Genomic DNA, 24,492 nt, shown 5'->3' with positions numbered 1-24,492 from the left:
ACACTTTTTGAAAAACTAGTACTGAAAATAAATATTTTAAAACTATGAATGTTCCAAATGGCCATAACCAATACTGCCCTTGTGTCAAGTCTAACTGTAGGTGATGTGCTATAAGAGAAAGGACCCTTTGGCTCCACTAAGAGCTAGCCATGAGCCCTTGACAAGTTATTTTACTTCTCTGGGACTCATTTTCCATATTTGTAAAATGGAAATGTAATCATGTTTCCGTCATAGTGTTATAGTGAGGTTAAATGTAAAACATTTTATACAGTGTCTGAGTCATAATTATGTGTACAACATACACGTTAGCTCATGTTAGCTTACTTTTTTAATCGTAAACGAATCACAGCTACATCACTTAATAACACCTCTGTGGCAAGTCATATCAAAACTCTTTAATATTTTCATTTATAAAATGTTGTTTCAGAATTAAATAGTACAGAAGGTATATACAGCCAATCATTCCTATAACTCGCCATTTTACTATTACCCAATGGTGTGAGATATTCTAAAAGGAATATCTAGAAGACAAGACTATTTTTCACTGGGAAAGCACTTTCACTTAGCACAGAAGTAGCTCTTATTTTTCTTCTATGTATAGGTAACTCAAAACTCTATAAATTCTACATAAATAAAATGTGTCTATATCCCTTCAAGAAATGTATCCTAGTATTTAAGGTAGGCAATATGCAAGGCTCTGGGAATACAACGGTGAGTAAAACAACTAAGGTCACTGCCCTCCTATGGGCTTACTTTGCAGCTCCCAAATCAAACAGCCAAGCAGCAGCAAAGAAAATATACCAGACCTAGACTGATAATTACAATAATGTTAAAACAAATAAATATTTGCAAGGGCTATGTATTTCCATTCAGGGATTAGTCAAGTCCCATATGATGGTGCACAAATTTCACCAGCAACTTTTTATTACACATCATCTTGTAACAGAAATTAAAGAGGGGCGGGAGTGGTGGCTTACACCTATAATCCCAGCACTTTGGGAAGCCAAGGCAGGTGGATCACGAGGTCAAGAGATCAAGACCATCATGGTCAACACGGTGAAACCCCGTCTCTAGTAAAAATACAAAAATTAGCTGGGCATGGTGGCACAGCCCGTAGTCTCAGCTACTCGGGAGGCTGAGGCAGGAGAATTGCTTGAACCCAGGAGGCAGAGGTTGTGGTGAGCCAAGATCGCGCCATTGCACACCCATCTGGGTAACAAGAGAGAAACTCTGTCTCAAAAAAAAAAAAAAAAAAAGAGAGAAACACTCATAATGAGAAATTCCACACAGCACCCTTTGTTAAATATTCCACAACTAAGTTAATTACCTATAGGAGACTTCTTGCATTTTTTGCTCTATCCCTTTGCTAACTCACTATTTCTTCCAAATATAAACTATGAGATTATTTTTCATTGGCCCTAAATTGTTTGATTCCTGAACAGAACAATATATATAATTACTTCATTGTGACTGGTTTACCAAAGGTAAAATTGTAAATACGTTTTCAGTGCTAGGGTCATTATCAAAATTTGTATTTCAATGAGTCACTTTCAAGATTTCAAAGATTAAATAAAAATTAATAATCATTATTCTAATTTTATATGAGACAACCTAAAAACTCACAAAGCAATTTGCTGGAGTAATATCATGTAAGTTCAAAGACTAACGGCCAGGCACAGTGGCTCACACCTGTAATCCCAGCACTTTCAGAGGCCAACGGGCTGATCATGAGGTCAGGAGATCAAGACCAGCTTGGCTAACATGGTGAAACCCTGTCTCTATCAAAAAATACAAAACATTAGCTGGGCGTGGTGGTGTGCACCTGTAGTCCCAGCTACTCGGGAGGCTGAGGCAGGAGAATCGCTTGAACCTGGGAGGCAGAGGTTGGAGTGAGCTAAGATCATGCCACTGCACTCCAGCCTGGGGGAGAAAGCGAGACTCTGTCTCAAAAAAAGAAAACTAATTATTACATGTGACCCTAAACCTTATAGTAGCAGATGAAAAGCAGGTAAGCATGAAGCAAAAGCAATCTGTCTGCTGCTCTCTTAACAAGTGTTAGATTTTTACCCTCTTGAGTTATCCTGGCTGCGGCACAGCTGGTGAAGCTAAATCAAGAACATTATAAATTCTCAATTTAGTTTTCCTAATAAAAATTCAGAGTTATAACCTGCATGATCACAGATAAACACTACTGAAAACGCAGCCAGCAAGCTGTTTGGTACATTTGATATGTATTAATATGTGCACTCGACATAGTTTATTTGGCATTATCTGATGGAGGTTAGGTTACAGAGAATAAAGTGTGGATGGTTTTTACTGATGTGAATTGGGACACAGTTGACATGTTGTATACTTCATGATAACCATTGCTGTTTAAATATGGTTTCCTAGAAATGGTTACAGTACAAACTAGATTCAAAACATCTCAGTTTGCCATTTCATTCTGTGAACTACACAAAGCAATTATCATATCTTTTTCCTTTCTATGATTCCAACAGAGAATCTATGTATAAAGCTATAAATAACTTGTCATGTGTAATCTTTATCCAGTCAGCATTTGAAAATATGAAATAGTAGAATATTTCTTATTTGCCCTGTTTGCTCAAAATGTGGCATATGCACTTATAAAATGTACAGGAAGATAAATAGAAGGCTTATTTTTCTTCGTTTGTTTGTTTTTAGGCAGGTATTGAATACGAATTAGGTGATTTTGCAACAGAAGCCCTTTTTGCTTCACATTCTGAATGTATTGATAAAAGTACAAAATATATCACAGAAAAAGTAAAATTGGGTCAATTTTCTGAGGTTCCCAGGACTGGTTTAGTTCCAGTCTGGCCCTAAAGATTCTATGCTCACTAAGTGAGACTCTAGGAATCAAGTTCAAAATAGCCTACTGGCAACTTAAATTACAGTAAATATAACTGGGACAAAGGATTTATAAGGAAGCAAAAGACTCACCCGAATTATAATTAAAATAGTCATTAGTTGCTCATCAGCAAAGACTAGTTCATAATAATGCTGTCCAGAATTATTCTGAGGCTACAGTAAAAAAATGTTGGTGTGTGGGCACTGGAAAAGAAGCCGAAGAATGAAGAAATCAGGCTGAACAGAGACAAGACCAAAGTCCAGGGTAATATGGGCCCCTGGTGTGTAGAAAATGGTGGCTTTTATAACAAATGCAAAATCGTGTTTGGATCAAGTTTTTGGAGCCAAACCTCTTAGATTCCTGAGACTAAGAATAACCAGTTCCAATCCAAGTCTATCTAAAATAATTCCTTAGTTTCCCAAGCAACACGATATAGTAGGTTTGGAATGAGAAATATAGGTTTTAATTTCAGTTCCTCCACCTAGTAGCTAAGTAACCTTCAGGAAGTAACAAATTCTCTAACCTAAGTAATGGAAAGAATCATGAAAATAAGAGCAGTTACCTTTGCAGGATTATTATGAAGATTAAATGAAAAAATGCATATGAAAGCATTTTACAAACTATAAATCCCTTTAAAAATATTAGTAATCCATGTAAAATCTGAAATAACTAGATTCCAATTAATTTGTGCTCAAACCCCCAGAAGAATACCAAAATCAATCCAATTCACAGAAATAGGAACCTTTTAATATGCATCGCTTGGATATACTCTATGCACAAACAATAAAGTCTCACAATAAATATCTGTTGAGTTAACTTGGGTTTCCAAGACTATATTGAAAATAATTATAATAGAACGTAATTTTTTTCACATAATTAAATACATTTTATTTATCCATTTGATTATATTTATATTCCTTTACATTCCTTTCAAAACTTATTAAAATGTGTGCCTGAACAAAGATCACAAATCTGGGTTCCACCTTCATTTGCCCAAGGAAGAACACTCTTCCAACTATGTCATAAATTTATACATTGGTCAGAAGATGACCAGTTCTATTCGTATTCATTATTTTATTAGGTCATTACCACAACCGGCAGAGGTAGGCAGAGTTGACATACCTGCATTTTATGGAGGTAAGGCATTCTGGGCCTTGAAAAGCTACGTAAGCCTTGTTAAGGCAACCCAGATGTTAAGGGGTAGCTGAGATTCTAACTCAGGTCTTCTGACTCCTAATTATGAATGAGTTTCTTCTATTCTACCATGTTGATACAGTCAAACAACACAACCTCACTAGAAAAATAATTCCAGTTTCTTCATTCTGCAGAAGATTCATACCTACTCTTACGTACTAATTTCTATTATTAGGAAGTATTACAATTTGGAGTCTGGGCAAATTGGATATAGATATCTACAGACTAAAGTTGTCAGTGAAAACTGTCTTAGTATATTTTGTTTGCTATTTAGAATCAAGACTGATCAAAATTACTTATTATCATCTCTCCCAATACTTTGGTAAATCAAGCATCTGAAAAAAGGGACAAAAGTTAAGAGATATCAAATAAAAGTATTTTTAAAGAAATAGTATTGCACTACTATGTCATTTAAATAGGTCCCAAAATTGGTAATCATCTGGCTAGCTATCGCATTGTTTTTTGGCTTGCAAAAAGACAGGAACTCAACAAGGCAAGAATAGAAAACCTTAGAATATCTGTGACAATGTTAAAACTTAAGAAATTAAAGACTAAGATGATTCTCAATTCTGGAACAAATTTCAAAAGAAAAAAATTTAGTCTTTTATGAAGTTTCATAATATGTAGTAGAAACGGCAGCGCTACGGCCAAAGACAAAATAATTCTTAAAAAGAAACATCACATTCAAAACTTTAGAAAGGCAGATTGCATCAAACAAACATAAAAAATTGCTTTTATATGAGGCAATTATGAACATCATATACACTACTTAAGAGACTCTAATTCTATAGTAAACAAAAATAATAAAACATAAACAACATTTTAAATGTACGTAACTCCAGGCCAAACTACCTTCAGAAGATTTCAAAACAACCTATACCATGAAATAGCAGTAATAACATATTTGCAAAATCAATATCAAATATTCTCATCCCATAAACATGCTCCCAGAATCTCTGTTAAACTTTGTGAACTCAAGGTTCAACCTACATTTTAAAAGATAATATGCATGTGAATCACTCAGATGCCCCTTCAAGGGGAATGTGCTGTTCGGATAGAGAGTGCTAACAGACTCCAGCTGTTTATCACTTCAGAGCTGGCCTCAGCTGAAGAGTGCTACCTCATCCTAGGTCATGCCTTTCCACTGCTGACCCTCATTCAGTGACTAAGCCAAGTGGTAATATGAAGGTCCAGCCATTTCAGCCTGATGCAGGACAACGCTGAAAGGCAGTATTTGCTCCAGAGCTTACTGCCAGGTTGGCTGAACTTTTGCCAAGCCTTCAAGTAAATTCAACTTCTCCCTCTGACCAATCCTGTTCTCCCCCTTCCTTTCACAAGCACTGATCTCTAAAGATATTTTATACCCCAAATTCTGTCTCAACATCTGCTTCCAAAAATCCTAATCTACAACAATGCCCTTTTCTAACGGTTTTCTGAATTCAGCAAAAAAAAAAAAAAAAAAAAAAAAAAAAATTCTGATGTAAAGAGACCAGATGTATCCAAAATATATAACAAACTCTTGCCACTCTTGCAACTCATTTGCCTACTTTTTAATTAAAAAAAAAAAAACAAGTAGGCAAATGATATAAGTACACATTTCTTCAAATATACAAATGGCCAAAATGCACATGAAAAGATGCTCAATATCATTAGTCATTATAAAAATGCAAATCAAAACCATGTGAGCTACTTAATACACAATAACTAGCATGGCTATAATCAAAAAATATATATAAATCAAGGTTTGTGACAATGTGAAGAAACTGGATACCTGATATATTGCTAGTGTGACAACAATTGCTAGTGTAATGTAGCCACTTTAGAAAACAGTTGAGCAGTTCCTCAAATTATCATACACAGAGTTACCATATGACCCAGCAATTCTACTGCTTGGTCTAAACCCAAAATAAATGAAAATACATGTCCTCACCAAAAGTTATGCACTAATGTTCACATAAGCATTATTCATAATTGCCAACAAGTTGAAACAACCTGGCTGTCAACTGATGAATGGATAAACAAAATATGGTATACCTATATAATAGGATATTATTCTTTAATAGAAAGGAAATACTGATGCATGCTATGACATAAATGAAAATATTATGTGCTAATTACAATTACAAAATGAGGCCAGTGACACGCAACCAATTATCAAAAAAAAACCCCACATATTGTACAATTCCATTCATATGAAATGTCCAGAACAGGTAAATCCATAGAAATAGAAAGCAGATTAATAGTTTTCAGGGGTTAGAGGAAGAGAAAAATGGGATGTGACTGTTAATAGGTATGTGGTTTCTTTTTGAGGTGATTATTCCAATAGTTCAAAGAGATACACTTGCACTGGGGTAGTGTCTGTCACTGAGCATTAAATGCATCTCTCTCCAACTCTTTTCTACAGCTCTAATGCCAAAAGTCAAGGCAATCTCAAAATGGAAATCTTGACTGTCTCACTAGCCACTCACCTTTCCCTTTACCTTCTATAAAACAGAAGCAAGAAGTAGACTTCAGGCAGCCTTATTTTAAGAACTTCTCTCTTTTAATATCCCAATCATCCCTCTCTCCACAGCCAGGCTAGCAATTGTCTAGGCATACTCTAGCTAGATAGATATTAAGAACAAACATATTACTTTCTAGGTATAAAAGATGAGCATTAAATAAAGTTTTTGTAAATCACAGTGCTCTAGTCCAGCTTGTTCCAGTTCTCAGCACTGGCAGTTCTGTCAATGGCAATCTGCCTCCCTTGCCCATCAGTATCCCTTGCATACATATTCCAGTGAAAACCTGCTCACAAGCACTAATTCACTTTGCTCATGATTCAGTAAATCCCCCAAACACATACCATCTAAAAGCACCCCAATCCCACCCAATTTCTAACAAGGATTAAAGTTTGGTATAACTTTACTGTTATTATTTTGATCATTATCATAACTGATCCCAGACATTGTAGCAAATTACTTCAAAGTTAGAAATGTACCATTTGCTATAGAAAAGAAAAATGAAGGCAAACTTGAGTATATAATCAAGCAGTTGATTAAGCCTAGTAAGCCACACGAATAACACCAACAATAAAGTGTAATGGCACATTTCAGTTTTGTGCAGATCATAATTGTACTGCAAACAAGGCATTTAAGTACCACTCAAATCCAGTATCTACTGACAATGCACTCCTTATTATTTATTCAAGGGGAAAATTTCAGTGAAGGCTGATTTTACCTAAGTGTGTTAACAAGTCGGAATGTAATTTAAGTGCCTTCAGAATAGGTTATTTTTTGGCTTCTAGAATTTCTCAACTCTTTATGGAGTGATAATATTTGGCATTTCATGTTTGTATATTTAAATAATGTTCACATGCTGAGACCAACAGGGGATAAACTCAGGGAAATTTTTAGAGGATCCATATTGCTGTGATACTACAAATATCTGATCTTAAAAAAAGATAATTTGAAATTTGAAACTTCAAGTCACATTTTTAAACTACCATATAAGTTACAGTGGTTATTTACTTTATTCAAAAAACTAAATACATAATACATACCTAACCTAAATTAACAAAGGACTTGAGCAGGTAAATTCTCCTATTCCAAAGCCAATCAAAGAGTTCCAAATCCTTCTGCCTTCTACAAAATATTTTTCTTTCCACACAAAAGACAACCATCACATAACCATACTATTAGTTACGGGAAATAAACTGTGTGACACTGAAGTTGCCAACACAAGGACACTTTGCTGAATGTTAGCCATTTATGTTAGCAAACCTTTGTATGCTTAAACACAGTATGCCAAATGGCTCTCATTACTATTTTCTACGTAAGCACAAAATGATGAAGTCCCTTCCAATGATCATAAGAGTCAGGAATTTTACAAGTAGACTTCTCCTTAAAATTACAGCCAAGTCCCCCAAGGAATCCTCCTGCATAGTAAACCCTAGAAGGACAATATAAAACATTCAAATATCTATGAATTCCACTCACCAATATAAAGGAACCCATAATAACTTCAGTATCTGCAGAAAAAGCATTTGACAAAATTCGAAACCTATTTTTGGAAAAAAAAAGTCACAGAAAACTAGGAATAAAAGGAAATGTCTGTAAGCTAACAACAGGTTAAAAAACAAGCAAATAAAAACAACCACCAAAACAAAATTATTTTTTTAATATATATTTTATTGCATTTTAGGTTTGGGGGTATGTGTGAAGAACATGTAAGACTGTTGCATAGGTACACACATGGCAGTGTGATTTGCTGCCTTCCTCCCCATCCCCTATATCTGGCATTTCTCCCCATATTATCCCTCCCCAACTCCCCACCTTCCTGCTGTCCCTCCCCTAGCTCCCCCCGACAGACCCCAGTGTGTGATGATCCCCTCCCTGTGTTCATGTGTTCTCATTGTTCAACACCCACCTATGAGTGAGAACATGCAGTGTCTGATTTTCTGTTCTTGTGTCATTTTGCTGAGAATGATGGTTTCCAGGTTCATCCATGTCCCTACAAAGGACACGAACTCATCGTTTTTGATAGCTGCATAGTATTCCATGGTGTATATGTGCCACATTTTCCCTGTCCAGTCTATCATTGATGGGCATTTGGGTTGGTTCTGTCTTTGCTATTATAAACAGTGCTGTAATGAACATACACATACATGTGTCTTTATAATAGAACAATTTATAATCCTTTGGATACACACCCAGTAATGGGATTGCTGGGTCAAATGAAATTTCTGTTTCTAGGTCTTTGAGGAATTGCCAAACTGTCTTCCACAATGGTTGAACTAATTTACACTCTCACCAACAGTGTAAAAGTGTTCCCAGCATCTGTTGTCTCCTGATTTTTTAATCATTGCCATTCTAACTGGCATGAGATGGTATCTCAATATAGTTTTGATCTGCATTTCTCTGATGACCAGTGATGATGAGCACTTTTTCATATGTTTATTGGCCTCACATATGTCTTCTTTTGTAAAGTGTCTGTTCATATCCTTCGCCCACTTTTGAATGGGCTTTTTTTCTTGTAAATCTGTTTTAGTTCTTTGTAGATTCTGGATATTAGCCCTTTGTCAGATGGGTAGATTGCAAAAATTTTTTCCCATTCTGTTGGTTGACGATTAACTCTAATTAGTTTCTTTTGCTGTGCAGAAGCTGTGGAGTTGATTATGTCCCATTTGTCTATTTTGGCTTTTGTTGCCAATGCTTTTGGTGTTTTAGTCATGAAGTCTTTGCCTATGCCTATGTCCTGAATGCTTTTGGCTAGGTTTTCTTCTAGGGTTTTTATGGTGTTAGGTTTTATGTTTAAGTCTTTAATCCATCTGGAGTTAATTTTAGTGTAAGGCATCAGGAAGGGGTCCAGTTTCTGGTTTCTGCTTTCTGCACATGGCCAGCCAGTTTTCCCAACACCATTTATTAAACAGGAAATCCTTTCCCATTGCTTATTTTTGTCAGCTTTGTCAAAGATCAGATGGCTGTAGATGTGTGGTGTTGCCTCCGAGGCCTCTGTTCTGTTCCATTGGTCTATATCTCTGTTTTGGTACCAGGACCATGCTGTTTTGGTTACTGTAGCTTTGTAGTCTAGTTTGAAGTCAGGCAGTGAGATGCCTCCAGCTTTGTTCTTTTTGCTTAGAATTGACTTGGCTATGTGGGCTCTCTTTAAAAATATGGAATGCTTCACAAATTTGCATGTCATCCTTGTGCAGGGGTCATGCTAATCTTCTCTGTATCGTTCCAATTTTAGTATCCATACTGCTGAAGCGGGCACAACAAAATTGCTCTTAATGATAAAATATTCGTAAAAGCCTCTTCAAAATCAAGAACCATAAAAGGATGCCCATCATTATCACCTTACTATTACCACTTCTAGTCAAAGTTTGTTGGACATTCTATACAATGCAGTAGGACACAAAAAATAAATAAAAACATAGTAACGATTTTCAAAAGGAAATCAAAGTTATCATTATTTTCAAGATTATTGATATATCTACAACAAAAAGAATCAAGAAACAAAGTCCTCTAAATTCAAAAAAATGAGAATCTCTGTATCATTAGGAATAAAAAGAGAATTCAACAAGATGGCTTGCTGTAAGATTTATAGACAAAAAATTAAGTATATTTACAGATACTAGCAACAATCAGTTATAAAGCAGTTTTTTAATACATCATTAATAACAGCAAAAATTGGCCAGGTGTGGTGGCTCACACCTATAATCCCAGCACTTTGGGAGGCCAAGGTGGGTGGATCACCTGAGGTCAGGAGTTCAAGACCAGCCTAGTCAACATGGTGAAACCACGTTTCTACTAAATATACAAGAATTAACCAGGCATGGTGTTAGGCGCCTGTAATCCCAGCTACCTGGGAGGCTGAGGCAGGAGAATCACTTGAACACAGGAGGCAGAGGTTGCAGTAAGCTGAGACCACACTATTGTGCTCCAGCCTGGGCAACAAGAACAAAACTTCAACTCAAAAAAAAAAAAAAAGCAAATATTAAAAACTTACATGATTAAAATAAATCTAACAAAAGATGTTATATCCATATTCAGAAAACTTTGCAATTCTACTCAAACCCCAAAATGTCCTTCTAGAACTTGAAAACCTAATTTAAAAAGTTATATGGAAAGAGAATCACCAAGAACTGATGTTCCTGAATCAAGTTCATGAAGTTGCAGTCAAGATATTGACAAGTTCTACAATCACCTGAAGTTAAACTGGGGACACTCCTAAAGAATACAACAGGAAGACTTGCCTTGCCAGGATTCACAGTAATTAAAAAAGCATGCCATTAATACTAGAATAAACAAATTGACAAATAGAACAGGATGGAACTCCGAAACAAAGCCATATAACAGATCCATATGATACCATCATATCACTGGGGAAAACAGGGATTTTTCTGACAACTGGAAAAACTGGTTAACTGCACAACTTAAAAAAAGACAAAGAAATAAATTAGATAGCTATCTCCATACATGATCAATTTCAAATGACTTAAGGGTCTAAATGTGAAACTTAAACTTTAAACCTCTTAGGGAAAAATACAGGAGACTACTACTTTGATGTTGAGGCAAGGAATACAACCACAATGAGATATTTTACACTCATTAGGCTAGAAAAAATTAAGAAGTCTGACAATAACAAAAACAAAGAATGTGGAATAACAGAGATTCTTATTCACATTTCTGTTTAAAAGATAAATTCGTAAAACTACTTTGGAAAAAATTAGCATGAGATATCCAAGTTAAATATTACCATAATCTCCAATCCAGCAATCTCACAACTTGGTCTACTACTTGGTCTTATACATATACATCTGGAGGCAGACATAAACATGTGCACAAAATGTATCCATCATCAAAACTGCCAAAGTATTCATTATCTGTAACTACATGACAAATTATCTCAAAACACAGTGTCACAAAACAACAATAAATATTTGTAATATCCTAGTTTCTGTAGATCAGAAATTTGGGAGCAGCTCAGCTGGGAAGTTCTCAATCAAGTTTATGAAGTTGCAGTCAAGATATGGCAAGTTCTACAATTATCTGAAGGTTTAACTGGAGACAGAGGATTCACTTCCAATATGGCTCAGTCACAAAGATAAATGATTGGTACTAATTGTTGTTACAGGCCTCCCATACTCAAATAGATCTGTGCAGAAGCCCATGAGGGAGGGCTTTCCCAAGAAAGATAGATTCAGGAAAGTTGAAGAAGTCTCACCATCATTTCCTCTACATCCTACTGGCAGAAGGCAGCCCTGCTCAATGTGGAAGAAGTTTACACAAAGGCATGAATATCAAGAAGCAAAGATCATTGCGGACCATCTTAGAATTTGGCTACAACAAATGGAAAAAAAATGTTCTCCAATTATAGGAGAGCAAATACACTGTAGTACATTAACAGGGCAAAGATGAGTATTATACAGTAGTAAAAATGAATGAAGCACAACTATACTCAAAACATGGATGAATTTTCCAAAAATACTTGTGAGGAAATCAAATCTTAGAACACTACATACAATATCATTTATATTGAGCTAAACTAAAACAAATTATTAGTGTCACAAATTGAGATAAAACCAAAAGAAAAATCAAGAGAAAAAAATAAATGCAAAATTCAATAGTTATTACCACTGGGAAAGAACAGAGGGCATGAGATGGGGAGAAGCACATAAGTCAATGCAAGTTATTGATAGAGTTTTTAGTCTTGAATTTGGTGGTAAATTTATAAGTGTTAATTGTATTATTATACTCTATAACTTGCATAAGCATTAAAATATGGAGGCCTGTTTTATATCAGTATATCACATACATATAATCAACAGTAACCCTGGTTGCACATAATCTTTTTTAGCAACAATATATTCTTTAAATAAGTGATAAAAATATTAACAAAAATATGCAGTCACACAATACATAACAACATTTTGGTTAATGACAGAATTCATATTAAGACAGTGGTCCCATAGGATTATAATGAAGCTGAAAAATTCCTACCATCGAGTGACACCATAGCTGGCAAAACATCATGATACAACACATTACTTGTGTTTGTGGTGGTGATGCTGGTATAAACAAACATACTGCACTGCCAGTCATATCAAAGTTTAACATATACAAATATGTATAGTCCATAAATATTTGATAATAATAAACTAATAGGTGACTATGTGTTTTGTTTTTGTCTTTTTGAGACAGAGTTTCATTCCTGTTGCCCAGGCTGGAGCGCAATGGCATGATCTCGGCTCACTGCAACCTCCGCCTCCAGGATTCAAGCATTTCTCCTGCCTCAGACTCCCAAGTAGCTGGGATTACAGGCACCTGCCGCCACACTTGGCTAACTTTTTTATTTTTAGTAGAGATGGGGTTTCACCATGGTGGCCAGGCTGGTCTCGAACTCCTGAGCTCAGGTGACCCACCTGTCTTGGCCTTCCAAAGTGCTGGGATTACAGATGTGAGCCACTGTCCCCTGCTGGTGACTATATTTTTACTACACAATACTTTTTATGTAAAGTGTACTATTGCTACTTCTTTAAAAAATAAAAAAGTTAACTGTAAAACAGTTTCAGGCAGGTCCTTCAGGAGGTATTCCAGAAGAAGGTACTGTTATCATAGGAAATAGCAGCTCCATGTGCATTTTTGCCCTGAAGATCTTCCAGCAGGACAAGATGTAGAAGTGGAAGGCAGTGTTATTGATGACCCTGACCCTTGGATAGGTCTAGGCTGATGTGTATGTTGTGTCTTCATTTTTGGCAAAAATGTTTTAAAAATAAAAACTCTGAAAATAGAAAAGAGCTTATAGAATAAGGATATAAAGAAAGAAAATACTTTTGTACAGCTGAATAATATGATTGTGTTTTCGGCTAAGTATTATTACAAAAAAGTTAAAAAGTTCATGTGGAATGGTGATGCACTTTTTAATCCCACCTGCCTGGGAGGCTGAGGCAGGAGGAGGGCTTGACCCCAAGAGTCTGAAGCTGCAATGAGCTACCATCACCCACTGTACTCCGCCTAGGTGGCAGAATAAAATCCCATCTCTTAAAAAAAGTTAATTTTAAAATTTATAAAGTAAAAAAGTTACAGTAGGCCAGTTAATTATTGAATACAACTAGTTGTATATATTTTGTATAGCTTAAGTGTACAGTGTTTATAAAGTCTACAGTAGTATACGGCAATGTCCATGGCCTTCACATTCACTCATCACTCACTCACTCACTCACTCATTCACTCAGAGCAACTTCCAGACCTGCAAGCTCCATTCATAGTAAGTGGTTTATAAAGGTGCTCCTTTTTAAAAAATATTTTATACTATAATTTTAGTGTATCTTTTCTATGTTTATATACGTTTAAATAAATAAATTCCATTGTGTTGGATTGCCTACGGTATTCAGCATAGCAACGTGTCACACAGGTTTCGAGCCTCAGAGCAACAAGTTATACCATATGTAGCCCAGGTGTGTATAAGTCCATAACATCTAGGTGTGTGTAAGTACACTCTATGCTGTTTGCACAACTACGAAATCACCTAACAACACATTTCTCAGAAAAATCCCCAACATTAAGTGACTCATGACCATACTACAATTTTAGTGGCATTGCCTTTTATAATGTGTTCTTTGGGGCATTTTTCTCTAAGGATAATGCTGACAGTCCCATTCCATCTATTTAGTGAGAAAGCTGGAGGTTCTGCTGATGAGTAAAACTGATAGAAGCAGTTATTTTAGCAAAGGATAAACTGGTTTTGTGCAAACCTCAGAGCAGCTATATCAATAACATACTGTTACTAAAACCAATTGATTCCTTGCCTGTTTTAAAACGGAGCTAGTATTTGAATAAAAATTTAGTACCTCAGAAAGTTTTACATCAGCTATTACAAAAGACAAACTATAAATATTGTTTAAAATTTGAATTAAAAAATAATAATTTCCTACATCTTATAATAAACTAAAATGCAACTATTGTGACAGGCACATAGGCTCACACCTATAACCCCAGCCCTTTGGGAGGCCAAGCGGGGAGGATTGCTTGAGGCCAGGAGTTCAAAACCAGTCCTGGCAATATAGCAAGACGGTATCTCTACAAAAAATTAGTCAGATGTAGTGGCATGTGCCTGTAGTCCCAGCTATTTGGGAGGCTGAGGCAGCAGGATCAGGAATCTGATGTTACAATGAGCCATGATCATGCCACTGTGTTCCAGCCTAGGCAACAGTGCAACACCTTGTCTCAAAAAAGTAATAAAATGTAAAATAAAATAAAACACAACTAAGCCCTTCTGAAAATGCCAATAGTCATTTAAGTATTTTTCTTTGCCTGGCATATTTCTACTAGTAAATACAATAAGTAAAATCAGCCTTTGAAGACATATAAGAAATTAAATTTTTTTAAATGCTGGACTAAGAGTAGTTATAAGCAGCTTGCAAATGAAAAATGAAGGCTGAGAATTCAATTCAGAATAATCTGTCCCTTTGCTTGCTAAAGGATGGGTTCATTTTGTTATAAAAGAATATTTCCCACAGACAGTTATCTCTCAGTCTTTCAACATGATGTAAAAATGGACTTCGATTTCGAGAAAAAATAATAATTTTCGTTGTTTTTCCAAAATAAGGTGAAAAAGGAAAATGCTGTAATAGCAGCCACTGGAGGGAGGACTTGATGTTAGAATAAGAATAAAACAAGCACAAAACATTTATTTGGTGCTTTGTCTGAATATAACATTTTGTTAAACTCATTTCTATTTGTTTAAGTGACAAATGCTGAAAATACTGCTTTTTCTGCATCAGTTAAACTTCCTTTCACTGAAAAACAGATGTTGTTTCAAGTGTCCTTTATTGGTACACAAATCAGCAGTAAGAAAATTATAAGGCTGCCTGGACTGACAAAGAACTAGCACTATCGCTTAGTCTCAGAATATATTTAAAGGCGTATACTTAACTTTAAATGTCTATATTTTGTTCCTTTGAAATATTATCCACTCGGTTTGATAGGAGACCGCAGGTTCTACTTTGTCTCTAAATAAATACCTGAAATCTGGCTATCCATAAATTGGAACAGCTTTTTAAAAACCTGTGGCATTGCTCTTGATGTAGTTGTTTTGTTTTTACTAAAAATACTCATGTATTTTTTAAATTACTGGTTTAAAACTATTTATACACACACTGAACTCTCTCTCCCTTTCTCTCTCTCAAAGCATCTCAGAGTAAGCTGTAAGCCTCCAGTGCTTACCTTATCCAGATAACAAAATACACAAACATATTATAATAAAGAGTTTAAATAAAATGCCAAACACAAAACCACAGAACTGAAAGAGAATAGAAGTGACCTCTTTCACAATTCTGGTTTCTATTGTAATAGTAGTTATATGCTATACAATAGATGCCAGGCTTCTGGAAAGTCCTCAAATAATTGCAAACATAGCAAAATCCATTCCTTCCCTTTTAAAATGACTATTCACCCTATCATTATTTTGGAGCTGACTTCTTAAACTCAAGAATACTGAGATGATTTAATCAATGAATCAGCAAAACTTTCAGTCAGTTCTGAATAAGAGCTATTCTGAAGAAAAAACAACAAAACATAAACTCTGGAGTAAATCTACTAGAAGAGCATAAATGCTCTTCATCTGAGAAGATATTCAATTGAATAAGGAACCCAAAATCAGAAACTGAATTTTTAAAAATGAATCAATATTGATTCTTCCTATCTATGAGCATGGAATGCTTTTCCATTTGTTTGTGTCCTCTCTTACTTCTTTGAGCCAGTGGTTTATAGTTCTCCTTGAATAGGTCCTTCACATCCCTTGCAAATTGTATTCCTAGGTATTTTATTCTCTTTGCAGCAATTATGAATGGGAGTTCACTCATGATTTGGCTCTCTGTTTGTCTGTTATTGGTATATAGGAATGCTTGTGGGTTTTGCACATTGATTTTGTATCCTGAGACTTTGCTGAAGTTGCTTATCTGCTTAAGGAGATTTGGGGCCGAGACAATGGGGTTTTCGAATTATACCACCATGATATCTGCAAACAGAGACAATGTGACTTCATTTCTTCCTATTTGAATACTCTTTATTTCTTTCTCTTGCCTGACTGCCCTGGCCAGAACTTCCAATACTATTTTAAATAGGAGTGGTGAGAGAGGGCATCCCTGTCTTGTGCCAGTTTTCAAAGGGAATGCTTCCAGTTTTTGCCCATTCAGTATGATACTGGCTGTGGGTTTGTCATAAATAATTCTTATTATTTTGAGATATGTTCCATCAATACCTAGTTTTTTGAGAGTTTTTAGCATGAAGAGTGTTGAATTTTATCTAAGGCCTTTTCTGCATCTATTGAGATAATCATGTGGTTTTTGTCATTGGTTCTGTTTATGTGATGGATTACGTTTACTGATTTGTGGATTTGCGTATGTTAAACCAGCCTTGCATCCCATACATCACTAAAATTATCATCACTAAATTGCCTAATTTTCCACTTCAGCAATAATTTATTTTCCATGTAAAGAAGGAGCTTCCTTTGGATTTACCAAAACAGGAATGCTTTCCTTAACAGTTTTTGAATTTAAAAAATAGTGAAAAATTAGCTTATGTAATTCAGTTCATAATTAAGAGTTGACCTGACTGAAAGTCTTTCTTCATTTCAAGAGACAAAGAGAAAGGAAGTGAGCATGCAAGACAGAAACTTTATATTGTAATTAAAACAGTTAAAAACACAAACAGATATGCTTGTTTTGATAAAAATAATTACACGTTTCTTGTTGAGAAAATATATCCAGAATAAATAAGGTAGTTTTAGTTTGTTTTCAATTATGAAACTGAAATGTCTAATTTCTTTAGCAGTTCTTGTAGTATTTGTAATACAAATAAAATTTCACCATTACAATCACTCACTGTTTCAAAATAATAAGTTATTACCTATAAATAATATTCCAGTCACAACCACTTTTCAAATACTTAGCACAAACTGATTTAACTTATTGGCCACCTTGAAGAAAGTAGTTAAAAGACCGTGAAGGAACAGGACACAGACCATTAATGCTTCTAGGCTAGAGGGAAGAGACTTAAATGGCCTCCAATGAAACCAACTTTGCTGGGTCCTAGAACCAAATCTAGAGCCATCCTGTTTAAAGTTCAGGCCAATCTACAGGCCACTGCCACTTTGACAGCAGCTTAAGGGAAGTTACTGGAGAACAATGGGGAAAACAAGTAATGCATGGTATAAGCTACTGTTCAGAGGAGTCTGCTCTGAACTCCAGACTCCAATCACTGTAGGTATGCAGGAAGAATAAAATGAAAGGGTACAGAATAGCCACAAAAAAAGGCAAAAACAAACAATACCCATGATAAATTTTGTATAATGCAGGAATCAAAACTTTGGATACCTATAGGCATCAGAAATTTAACAGCAAACATAGGCAGTGAAACCCTGTAAGTCATAGCTTATATGGAATGAATAGTGGAGACTGCAGCAAACTGGAAAACACATTACTCATCTCAAGGGAGTTCCTGTTTGCCACACTGTTTCCATATAGAATGGAGCCACAGTGTGACTGGAACTTCATATTTGTCAGGAGAAACCAAACGCCCAATTTTCACTTAAATTAGATGGAAATTAGTTTTTAAAAACTGAAGATTGTGGACCCCCCCACTTGGTTTGGGAGTCTCCAATTTGTAAACTCTGCTCTGTGTAATATTATAGACAGTATAATTGACTGATAACCTCCTATACAGCTTTGCAACATCTAGGCCAAGAACAATATTAGTAATAAAAATAAGACTCCAGTGTTCCAAGAAAATAGTAAACCCTCAGAAAGTAGACTCAGGTGAAAAATACTTTCCAAAACCAAGCTTTCATGGCTACCTTCATTTGAACTATAACTTTCTTATACTGGCACAAGAACTGACACCTCTTCAAAGCACTTGGCATTAGAAAAATAATGGGCATGTGTAGGGCCTCACACCCATAACCCCAGCATTCTGGGAGGCCAAAGCAGGAGGATCGCTTCACCAGCCTGACCAACGTAGCAAAACCTCATCTCTACAAAAAAAAATACAAAAAATTAGCCAGTTGTGGTGGTGCATGCCTGTGGTTCCAACTACTCAGGAGTCTCAGGTAGGAAGATTGTTTGATCCTAGGAGGTCGAAGCTGTGGTGAGCTATGATAAAACTTCTAAATATGATAATATTTTCCTCTGCTCTTAAGTTTTTACTGCCTATGTATATATATTTGTGCTTAAAATTTCTTCATTTAAAAATCATGATATATCTTCCTATGACACAAAAAAGTTTGGATAGCATGCTTCCTGATATATCGTGACTATGTAGGACTAACTCTACTGTCACTACTGGTAATTACGTTCCTTATAAACACGTAACTCCAAGTCTTATTTTTGTGTCTTTCATTTTTCTCTATTATGCATTTTCCTGATATCTTATTGGCAAATTTCTATAATCTTATTTGATTTCAATTCTACAAGTAAAAAACATAATCAAATGCTTTTAATTCAAATATTATACTTAGTTCCTCAAATATGGATTCTGTCCTAGATTTTTTTATTTTCAATTGAAGAGATGTTTACCAAAACCCTTTCACCATGCCTAAAAAATGGTAGAAACACATATACACACATAATTATGGATGAATATATACCTAATAGTTTAAGTTGTAATGCTTCTTTGCTTTTTTTTTTTTTTTTGAGATGTCATTTTGCTCTTGTTGCCCAGGTTGAAGTACAAAGGCATGATGTTGGCTCACTGCAACCTCCATCTCCCAGGTTCAAACAATTCTCCTGACTCAGCCTCCTGAGTAGCTGGGACTGCAGGCACATGCCACCACAGCTGGCTAATTTTTTGTATTTTTAGTAGAGATGAGGTTTCACCATGTTGGCCAGGTAGATCATGAGGTCTCGATCTCCTGACCTCATGATCCACCCACCTCAGCCTCTCACAGTGCTGGAATTACAGGCGTGAGCTACCATGCCTGACCGCTCCTTTGCTTTTTTACCTAATTGAAATGTCTTTTAACTTTACAGCCCTACAAATACCTCAATGTAACAGGTTATGGGTAAATCTATTTTTTTTAAAGTTCTAAAGGACACAGCTCTTTAAATCTGTGATTAATCTTGTTAGAAGGTAAATATTTTAAATTGAACTCTTTTCTAAATGTAAGGGAAAAGCTGTATTACATCTTCTTAAAACATGACACAGGTATATTATTTTTCTATAACCTTTCATTTCATCTTTCCTTCTTCCTCCTATTTTGATATACCTGTGTTGTTTGCTCACTCATTTAAGATACATAATCTAAAAGTCCTCATTGAGGTCCTTCTTATACATTTCTTCAAGTTTTTGAACAATTTCAGATGACTCAACTTTAAAAGAAATATATAGGAAACCATGCTCTACTAGATCACAAGTAATCTAACTGCTGGTTAACAAAGACATAAAAGATCAGCTATGAATTAGTACATTAATCTGCTTGAGCGGCCATATAAAATACCACAGACAGGGTGGGTTAAACAATAGAAATTTGTTTTCTTAAAGTCTGGAAGCTAAAAATCCCAGAAAAAGATATTAAAGGACCAGTTTCTGGTAAAGGCTCTCTTCCTGCCTTTCAGAAGACTGCATTCTTACTGGAGAAATAGAGAGCTCTCTGGTGTCTCTTCTTATCAGGACACTAATCCTAGTAGATCAGTGTCCCACCTTTATGGCCTCATTTAACCCTAATGACTTCACTCCAAATACAGTCACACTGTAGGTTATGACTTCAACATATGAATTTGGGGGAAATTCAATTCAGTCAATAGCATTCTGCCACTGGCCTCCTCAAAATTCATGTCCTTATCACATGCAAATTCATTTGTTCCATCCCAACAGCCCCAAAAGTGTTAACTCATTCCAGCATCAACTCTAAAGCCTAATGTCCAAAGTTTTGTGTAAATATCATCTAAATTAGGTAGGGGTAATAACAAGGTATGATTCACCCTAAGGCAAAATTCTTCTCCAGCTTTGAACCTATGAAACCTGACAAGCTACGTATTTCCAAAATACAATGGTGGGACAGGCCAAGAATAAATATTCCCATTTCAAAGGGAGGACATTAGAAGGAAGAAAAAAAAGGGTGATGTGTTCCAAACAAGTGCAAAACTCAGGAAGGCAAATTTCACTCCATCATTAAGTTTCAAAAATAATCTCTCTGGTATGACACTCTGTTCTCCAGGCCCTCTCTATTTTCCAGTTCCAGAGCTACATCTACCATTTTAGGTATTTGGTAGAGCAACATCCCAATTCATGATATTACAATTTGTATTAGTCTGCTCCGGCTGCCATAACAAAACTGCATAGAGTTGGTTAAACAAGAGAAATTTATTTCCTCACAGCTTTTGAGGCTAGAAATCCTAGATCAGATCAAGGTCCAACATGCTTGATTGGTTTCTGATAAGGGCTCTTTTCCTGGTGATTTTTGCTTTCTTATCATGTCCTCACATGGTAAAGAAAGTAAAGAAAAACTGACCAGGAGATGGCCTCTCTGGTATCTCTTCTTTTGAAGACACTAATCCTATGGGACCAAGGTCCCATCCTATGACCTCATTTAACCCTAATTACTTGCTTACTCCAAATGCAATCATATTGGGGTTGGGATTTCAATATACAAATTACAAAGACATAATTCAGTCCACAGCAATTAGAAAGAAAAGTATCTGGAGATTATAATATATTCAGGGACATTTCTATAATAATAGTCATGATATTTTCCCCAATATCCTCTCATATTAGAAGATGCATTACTTCAACAACATGGTACATTTATCCCTGCTTTCAAACAGAAAGGCCAATTTTGTCCCAAATTAGAGAAAGAAATAAGCAGAGAAAGATGATGCAAAGGGTTTTTTTGCATGTACAGAGTTAGAACGCAAAAGAAACTACTCCTACTTCTCACACCATTGTTAAGTTCAGAGGATTCCCAAAACCACCCTCAGTTTCCACAATTTGCTGGAAGGACTCACAGAACTCACTGAAAACTGTTATATTCACAGTTATAGTTTATAACAGGGAAAGGATATAGATTAACAGGAGCAAAGAAAAGAAGCACCTAAGACAGAGACTAGGAGTGTACCAAACGTGGAACTGCCACAGTCCTCTCCCCATGATGTCACGGTCACATCATTCTCCTGGTGTCTGTTTAACAATACACACAAGAGTATTGCCAAGCAGGAAGGCTCACAGAAGAAAGTGTTCAGAGTTTTTCTTGGGGCTCTGTTACTTAGGCATGAATGACTAATTGACTGCCCACAGGATTGAGGTCAGTCTCCAGGTTAACTAGTATCACTTAACCAAAAGCCCCACCCTAAGTCACATAGTTAGCATTTCTGGCATGGGCAACCCCCACCCTAAGACTGTAATGGACATGGCCAGCCACGATCCTCAATCATACCATCACTATGGCCCAAGGCATCATCATCCATAAAGTATGGGCAAAGGCCATACTTCTGTTTGGGCAAGATTATGTTTTTTACTAAATAGGAGATAAGAGTAACCATTCAATAGTTCCTACTGCTTACAGAGGCAAGTTCAAGCTCCTCAGCAAACTATACGAGCCCTCTCTGCCCATATCTTATGCATACACACATAGCCATGACATGGCTCCTATTTCCTTCTTCAACTCCATCTCTCACTACAATCAAATTTTCTCCTCCAGTAATTGCAAATTACTTTTTGTTTTTTTACAAACACCAGACTACTAAGAGCTATTTCTTCTATCTAAAATGTCTTTCTGCTTTATTTTAAATGATCCATCCTCAGGTTCTTAACTTAGAGATAATTTTCTCCAACACTCCCATACCATCCTATACATACTTCTGTCTATTATAATACAAAACATTATACTAAAGTCTTATCTTCATAGTAGACACCCAACCAGAAGGTAATATCCTTAAATATGAAGTCCAGATTGCCTTTTGACTAGGTATCCATCTATTACTGATTCAAATAACTGAAAATCTTCCTGACTCTTGCCATGTTTTTTCCCCTCATCTAAACCTTAGGCCTTTCCCTGTTCATTTATCTCTCCTGCTCTCCATCTCTTCTGAGACCAGAGTCTTATCCTCGTTCAACCAACCCCTACTAAAATAAATTCTTTCTTTTCTATTCCAAAGTCTTCAACCAGCCTGCTCTGACCTTTCTTCCCACCAATTCTCAGATATGACCATTTAATGAAAGTATTCCAATTAATCAGTGTATTACTCCAAATGGATCAAGATTATTAACAAAATTCCAAACTACTTAATTCTATAGTCATTTCTATAATACAGGCAAAAATGATGATATAAAAAAGAATAATTCAAATCAAGAGAGCATCTAATCTAACAATCAATCTTTTCACATATTTTACTTGTCTCATCTTAGGTATACACTTGGTCACAATTGCAGCTTGTTCCACATTTTATATAAGCATATAAAACTATGTTATGCTTTGTAGGGGAAAGGGGTATCAGTTGTACTCCTTCATTAACTTGGATGTTTACTCTGAATTGTTTTTGTTTTGTTTGTTTGTTTGTTTTTTGACAGAGTCTCTTACTCTGTCACCCAGGCTGGAGTGCAGTGGCATGATCTCGGCTCACTGCAAACTTCAAGCAACTTTCCTGCCTCAGCCTCCCGAGTAGCTGGGACTACAGCCACCCACCACCATGCCTGGCTAATGTTTTGTATTTTTAGTAGAAACAGGGTTTCACTGTGTTAGCCAGGATGGTCTCAATCTCCTGATCTCATCATCTGCCCAAACTGACCTCCCAAAGTTCCAGGATTACAGGCGTGAGCCACCACGCCCAGCCTGAACTGTTCTTTTTTAATACAAGTAGTGTGTCTCCTGAGCTACAAGTATCTTTTCTACTGTTTTCTTATACCTGATTATATATGATGGCAATATGATTGGCAGGGAGTAGGAATACTAGCTATATTCCAAGTAGTTAGCAGTTACACTGGTAGTTATAATCATCTCCATAAGGAGCTATTAAAAGGCCTTACAAAGGCCCAAATCCACAGTCTTAGTCTTGTTAGCACCTCTCTAACCTCTGAGTAAAGCAAGGGTTGGTACATTGTCAATCTAGACTATGATTAAAATAAATATACAGAGAGAGAAGAGCCATAATGGCCAACTAGATGTAGGGAGGAACAGCTTCTTCCACTGACTGAGAGAACAGACCATCAAGAACACCAGCACACTTCAAGCAAATCTTTGGAAGGAAGGCATTGAGAGTGAACAGAGAGAGAATACAAACCCTCGTCTGAAGGAGGAGGAAGCTCGGAACTCAACACAGGATTGCTGAGCACCAGGATTCATTTCTGGCCTTGAGCAGCTCCTGGAGAAGAGATGAGTTAAACAGGCGTGGAGTGGCCTACCAATAATCAGCTCCAAAGTTGAATCACGAATAAGTAGCCTACCAACCAAAAAAAGCCCAGGACCTGATAGAGTCACAGCCATACTCTACCAGATGTACAAAGAAAAGCTGGTACCATTCCTACAGAAACTATTCCAAGAAACTGAGGAGGAGGGACTTCTCCCCAACTCATTCTATGGGACCAGCATCACCTTGATACTAAAATCTGACAGAGACACAACAAAAAAAGAAAACTTCAGGTCACTATCTTTGATGAACATTGATGCAAAAATCCTCAACAAAATACATGCAAACCAAATACAACAGCACATCAAAAAGCTAACCCACCGAGAATTGGGATCCAAGATGGCTGATCACTAGCAGCTCGGGATTGCAGCTCCCACTGAAAGAGCAGAGAACGAGAGGACGCCACACTTTCAGATCAATTTTTGTTGCTCACACACCAGGAGATTCCCAGCGGAGGAGCCCCACGTGTCGCCAGCGTGACTCTTGAGGCCGGTGAGGCAGTTTTGCCGCTGCCTTGGTGTGGTGGTTCTTGGTGCAGAGTCAGAAAAGCACC

The 24,492-nt window shown here is 36.3% G+C and overlaps 1 protein-coding gene and 1 non-coding gene across 7 annotated transcripts in view; both read right to left on the bottom strand.

The window, feature by feature from the left end:
• FAM172A (family with sequence similarity 172 member A) overlaps positions 1 to 24,492 on the bottom strand; it is a 508,558-nt gene that overhangs the window by 469,750 nt on the left and 14,316 nt on the right. The window lies entirely within an intron of this gene.
• Positions 9,708 to 9,814, bottom strand: LOC119468862. The gene has a single exon (XR_005197646.1). It is a non-coding gene; the product is annotated as a U6 spliceosomal RNA (small nuclear RNA).

The sequence above is a fragment of the Cebus imitator genome, unplaced genomic scaffold (genome assembly GCF_001604975.1).
Source record: "Cebus imitator isolate Cc_AM_T3 unplaced genomic scaffold, Cebus_imitator-1.0 Scaffold511, whole genome shotgun sequence".
Taxonomy (NCBI): Eukaryota; Metazoa; Chordata; class Mammalia; order Primates; family Cebidae; genus Cebus; species Cebus imitator.
This window is presented reverse-complemented; position numbering and strand designations above follow the sequence as displayed.